Source organism: Carassius auratus, unplaced genomic scaffold (assembly GCF_003368295.1).
Source record: "Carassius auratus strain Wakin unplaced genomic scaffold, ASM336829v1 scaf_tig00216111, whole genome shotgun sequence".
NCBI classification, from domain to species: Eukaryota; Metazoa; Chordata; class Actinopteri; order Cypriniformes; family Cyprinidae; genus Carassius; species Carassius auratus.
Genome location: NW_020528413.1, coordinates 248,343 through 254,855, shown reverse-complemented (window position 1 = coordinate 254,855; position 6,513 = coordinate 248,343). Strand labels below are relative to the sequence as shown.

Below are 6,513 nucleotides of genomic sequence, written 5' to 3'. Positions count from 1 at the left end.
GGTGGAGCAAAAATGTGGCAGGACTTTTACTTTCTGACCCCTGGAGTATCCACCTCTGCATACATTTTAGATCCTGCAAAAATACACACACACAATACAAAAAGTAATTTTAACAGCACAATGTCATCTGATCTCTGTTTTAGAAGTAACAAAATTATCTTATTTTATCCTTTTGTTTCAGGTTTTCCCTTTTTTCACAAATGCACCTTTCCTTGCATGTCCTGCTCCACCACAAAAGATCTGCAGCAAATGCACAGAAAACAAGAATAAGAAAAGTGCTGCAATAGTTATTTAAAATTACACTAATTAAAATAAACTACAGTTTAAGATTTAAAAGAGGTTTAATTGATTTCTGTACTGTACTCACACAAATCCTTTGATGGCATCATTTCTTCATCAGTCTCTCTGCAGCAGATAAACACACGTGCGTCTCACCTGTCCCTGTAACATCCAGACAAGAGACACCCACCTTGAAATTTTTAATGTTCTAGGAATGTTTTCAGCTGCTAGTTTTATTTCAGTTCCCACAATGTTACGTTAAAAGTTAGGATAACATTCTCTAAAACATTCTAAAAATGTCCATTGATAACATTGTTACAACATTATTCTCTAACATTCTAATAAAGCTTCCCATCACACTAGATGTGGGCTGACATTGCTCAAAAGTCAAATGTTGGTTGAAAGTGAAAACCCAACCTCTGTTTGGTGTCAAACTCTAGCATAAATAGCTCCAAAAACAGTATTACCAACTTCACATATTATAAACAAGATTGACTTTATTTCTGTCATAAATGTAAAAAAGTTATTATTGAGATTAACAGAGGTGTTGAAGGTTTATTGAAAATAATAAATAAAGTTAAGTTTGACATCAACATTATGGTGATCAGTACTTAGGCAGTATGAGTCGTTTCAGTGTTACAGATCATTTAACTGCTGTACTACAATAGTTACGGCAAAAACAGTTCAGAGAAAAATGTCACCAGGTGATGTTGGTTACTTGCTGGTGGTAAAAATGTTCTCATGTAAAGACCTGATCAACTGGTTTTATCTGGAGTCTAATCTATGCTATTAGTTCAATATTAATGACTGTAGCAGATGTTTTGCAATGCACAATATCCTACAGATTTTTATCATATCTAATTTTGTCGATATTGTCCTATATTGAAAATGGACAAATAAAATAGATAACTTATGTTTAGTTACTTTATCTAGATTTGTTTGTGTACATGACTCATATAAAGCAGTGTTGTCAACAGTGAATGCATTCTACATAATAGCTCACACACATCACTGTTTCATGTCTGTTAGATGTGATCATCTGAAATACTTGTCAAACATTATCCTGTCAGATGATAATTATACATTTAGTAATCATCTTCAAGATGTATACGGTTTATGTAAATCCACTTTTGAGACGTGAATGGAGCTCCCATGTGCATTATAAAATGTGTTTATACAGCATAATCACAAATATGATATATTGTGTGGGTCACAGATAGGATTTAGATTAAGCCAGGATTAGGCCATAGTTCAATAAATCTTGACTAGCCTTGTCTGTAAAACCAGGGGATAGCCTCTTTACACATTTTGCTTATATGTTGCTTACTTTACACTTTAGTTTTAATTTATTTTTAACTCCAAAAACGATACCACTTTATGAAAATGACATACACTTCAATTTAAAGAATTATTTTGTGAAAAAATATATATTCTCACCGTTGTCTCTCACAGCAAGCGGTCATATTTATATTCTTTCCAGTTTAATGGTGGTTGGCATCCAGTTTATTGGTGCATTACCGCCCCCTTCTGTTCTGGAGTTTGGATCAGATAATAGGTTTTCCTACTAAAATGTACACATCACTCACATTGTCCCCTAACATTAATATCCATACACACATCATGAATCAAATCCTGCCTAAAACCCCTGCTTTCCTTAAAAACGTAATCAATATTCTACTCTGTGCCCTGTTTAAAGCGGCCATATTGCCAACAACTTATCGTTTTGACATCTCGCGTGGTTCTGTGTGATTTGGACAAGTTCAAGTTATGCCTCTTTCAAGTTACGCCCCTGTCTTGCACACACTTAAAAAAACATTAAGCCAAATTCTTGTTTTTTGTTGTTGTTTTTTTTAAGAAAAAAACTTTTTCTATTGTTCTAATTTCAATATTAAATAAAAATCTATTGACCAAAAGATACAGTGACCATTATAATAGTTAATTATTTTGTTTATAAATAAATAAATAAAAATGCATGTTCTGCTCCAAGTTTGTCACTTTTATAGGTTTGACGACGGCTAGTGGTAGTTCTATGCAAAGTGAGTTCAGAGTACAGCACATTTCTCATACAATCATACAGTTTCTCCTCAATCTTTGGATGCCATCCTTTGATTTGTGTTTGTAAAAGCATAATCTGTAAGTTAATTATTCTTTATATCATAATTGATTATATATATTTGCACATATTTGTGATAAAATCCTTTCAGAGCTTTGATTTGATGTAATTTTAGTAATAGCCTCTAGCTGTTAGCCTAGCCTTTATTTGATATGCCACTCAATGTGTTGATTTCATTCTAATTTGCTAAAATAAGTTCGCAATACCAGTTAATATTAGTATTTGCTGCTATTTTTTGTTATCTGGTAATCTCATTAAGTAAATTGAGTACATTGATAACATTTGAGCCTTTTTTCAGAAATAAGTCAGATCTGCTTGTATGCATATTCTTTGGTTGTTTTATAATTATTCTGATTATTGTTTGTTTACTGTTTTTACATTTTTACTCTTAATTCATAATTTACACCTCAATGGCATCTTATTAAAACGACAAAGACTAAGATGAATCCTGACTCTTCTGTACTTTATGGATGGAGTTTGGCTGACTGTTAAATTGCATTCGCACATGTGAGAAGAACAGTGAAAGTGAAAGTGACATTCAGCCAAGTATGGTGACCCATACTCAGAATTTGTGCTCTGTATTTAACCCATCCGAAATGCACACACACAGAGCAGTGAACACACACACTGTGAGCACACACCCGGAGGAGTGGGCAGCCATTTATGCTGCGGCGCCCGGCGAGCAGTTGGGGGTTCGATGCCTTGCTCAAGGGCACCTAAGTCGTGGTATTGAAGGTGGAGAGAGAGCTGTTCATGCACTATTCCCCCACCCACAATTCCATCCGGCCCGAGACTAGAACTCACAACCCTTCGATTGGGAGTCCAACTCTCTAACCATTAGGCCATGACTAATGGTTATTACAATGCATTTAAGAAATGTAGGAAAACCTGAATTTGTTTAAATTACAAATTTAATCCACATGGCATTACAAATTCACTTTGATTATATGTTTATTTCCACCTCAAATTTAAATTCAATTACACATTCATGCCTAAAAATAGCTCACATGTCCAATTCCTATTAATTGTATATTTAGTGGCCTTCTACGCTATCATACTGTATGTGTAATTACATATAAAGTTTTATATGTTTTACTGTAATATTGGCAGCTGCTGGTAATTGGTCATTATTAGTAAATATAAGTCTATTAGGGAGTCCTTTTCTTTTGGAAAAAAATACAAATACTACATTATTGATAAATTTATTAAGATATTTTGTAACAAAAATGCATTAAAATAGTACAGGAAAAAATAGATGCCACTTGAACAAAAGTAATATACAATCTAGTCATTCACAATTTTTAAAACAAAAATTCCAAGCCACATGACAATGCAGATTTACTTTGAATAAGATATTATCTGATCACAGAGTTATTTTATGGTTTAGTTTTAAATGTATATCACAATATCCATAAAACCTGTGGCCTTCCTTCTTAAAAAAATTAATGTTGCCATTTATATCATTTTGTATCAAGCTTATTAATATTTAAAGTAATATACAGTTCTATAATATGATTCCTCCATCTAAACAAATTAACAACAAATAAACTAAAAAACAACATACTGCTCACTGCCATAGCTTTCAGAAATCAGAGGAACCAGATATCCAATCACACATGGGAATAAACTGCTATGAAAATGATAAGGGTCAGCAGGGCCAAAATGAAGACCACCCCCACGGTCACATACACAAAAATCATCAGAAGTTGCTGTAAGTTGCTCTGAAAAAACATGTCATAGTGTGGATGGCTGGTTTGCATGATGAGAGCGAATATTGACAGATGATCACAGGAACACACAGTGTGGCTGCTGTTGGTTGTTAAAACAGAACAACCATCTACAATCCACTCGCTGATATTCCAGTACACACAGGACAGAGAACCACTGTGATCAAACTCCTGAAAAAGAAAATATCAGAATACTGAATATTAGATGTTTTTGGATGTTCAGCAGTTCTCAGATTGGTCAAAAACACATTTCAGTCTCTCACTCGGATGTGTCTAAAGATGAAGTTGACTGGTTTGGTGAGTTTAGTGTTGGTGGTTTTGGGAAGAGTAACTGAGATCACAGTGGACATCATGGTTTTAATCATGTCATTTGATGTGTTGAAGAAGTCTGGCTTCAGTAGATTCTCCATCGTGTTGTAGCTCATGAAAGCCACAGCAGCTGATCCTGTGTGACAGAAATAAAATACTGTTAAAAAAATAAATAAATCTGAAACATATGTAAATGTAGTTTTGTGATAATTCTATGACATCTAAGATCTTTTTTTTTCTTAATTCAGTCACACATAGAAGCATTTGACATACCTTCATTGTTGTTTCTTGCAATCCCAATGAGATCTATATTCACAGAGGAATATGTTGTGTCAAGTCGAGGGATTTTATCTAAGTAGACCCGTGGTCCAACCATGAAGACTTGACCCTCTGATCAAAAAAAAAAAGAAGAAAAAAATGGTTATTGGGCTATATCAATTTTTTTCCCTTTTTCTGAAACTAAATACCTTTAAAACCCTATTAAGTATTAGGCCAGTTTGAGGTCAAAGGTCAGATCTATATACTGAACACTCTAGCACTTCAGTTCCCAACTGGAATGGCTTCCAAAACCAAATGTTCTTAAAATCTATTACTGTCTTGGATTTTTACTGTCCCAACCATCACTGTCTCACACTAAGGTTGCTTCCTCACCTATTTTTTTGCTCTTGCATAGTATTGTACACTGGAACCAGCGAGCCATTTCCTCACTTTCTCCTCTGCTGACTCCTTTCAGCACCTCAGGTTCACAATCAGCAGGATAAGCTGCCTTATTCCTTCTTTTGGTCCCTAGCTCCACTCTGGAGTGTCGTCCCATGTGTTCTGCATCGATCCTCCAAGCCTGTTGCTCCACCTCAGCTCGTGAACCAGTTGGTTCTGCCTTGGCTCCTCATCTTCTCTGCTCCATCTATCGCTGTCACATTTATGGCTCCTCTAGACTCCCTCATACTGCCGGCTCCACCTCGGTCAATCGTCGCTCTGCCATCACCACTAACTTCCAGGCCTTCAGCTATGCCTTGTCCTTCCACCCCTACAGCTCCATGGTATCAATGAGTTCACCTCCTCTATGGCTCTCTTCCCTCGACTCCTCCATGGGCCTCTGTCATGTCTGTGCTCTGGGTTAACTCTACCTGGCCACTCCCACCATCACTCGCCTACTGTCTGTCATCTGTTTGCCTGCCTTTCTCCAGCCCTTTGACTAATCCTTGTCCAATTCCCAAATGTTAGGTACATTTAGTTAATTTTCCTGACTGACAACGCTCATTAACTGATCATTAACCTTTCGCAAAATTCTAATAATAAATTAGATTTAAAATCAATTAGAATATATAAGCATATCTGACCCAATAAAAACAATTTGTGGTTGCACTAATAACCGCACAAACAAAAGAACATTAAGATTCACACATTGTCACATCCAGAGGTGGGTAATCAAGGGGCCAAAGAGAAAAGTTCTAACATATTTTTGTTCCACCCATGAACTCAGCAGCTGATTTCACCAGAGGAGGAACCAAGTAATTCCTTCCAAGTCACAATGAGTCTCGAGTCAAATCCTAAGTCCTTAAAGAGTTAAACTTAATGAGATGATAATGTGACTAATTAAATGATGATTTATGAGTTCATGGGTGGAACAAAAATATGGCAGGACTTTTACTCTTTGGCCACTGGACTTCCCACCTCAGCTGACATCATATAAAATCTCAGTTTCATGATCAGTAATAAATGTTTATCAACTTACCTACAGCTGGAAGAGTAAAACTGACACTGTCATTAGTTACTGTTGGGTACACTAATGTAGAGATGAGTTTCTCACTGGCTTTTAACAGACGGTTTCCAAAGGAGGCTAGTTCAGTTGGGTTTGCTGATGATGATGAGTCCAAAATCTTCTCTGATGCATTGAAGACCATATTCAAAATGTTCACCACAGTCTAATTTATAGATCAGAAAAATGTGGTTACTGTACATGTAAATTCCAAAATAGACAATAAGACATCACTGACATCTATTTAATTATGTAAATAACAAAGATTTTATTATTTGATTATTTTAGTTTTAAAGACTTACACTCAAAGGAAGCACTTGAACTTG

At 35.5% G+C, this 6,513-nt stretch overlaps 1 long non-coding RNA gene across 1 annotated transcript; it reads right to left on the bottom strand.

Moving 5' to 3' along the window:
- Positions 1–221: 221 nt before the first annotated feature.
- Positions 222–1,745, bottom strand: LOC113097102 (uncharacterized). Its single transcript, XR_003288773.1, has 3 exons — positions 1,717–1,745; positions 368–441; positions 222–240 (listed from the first exon to the last, which is right to left on the bottom strand). It is a non-coding gene; the product is annotated as an uncharacterized LOC113097102 (long non-coding RNA).
- Between the last annotated feature and the right edge of the window lie 4,768 nt (positions 1,746–6,513).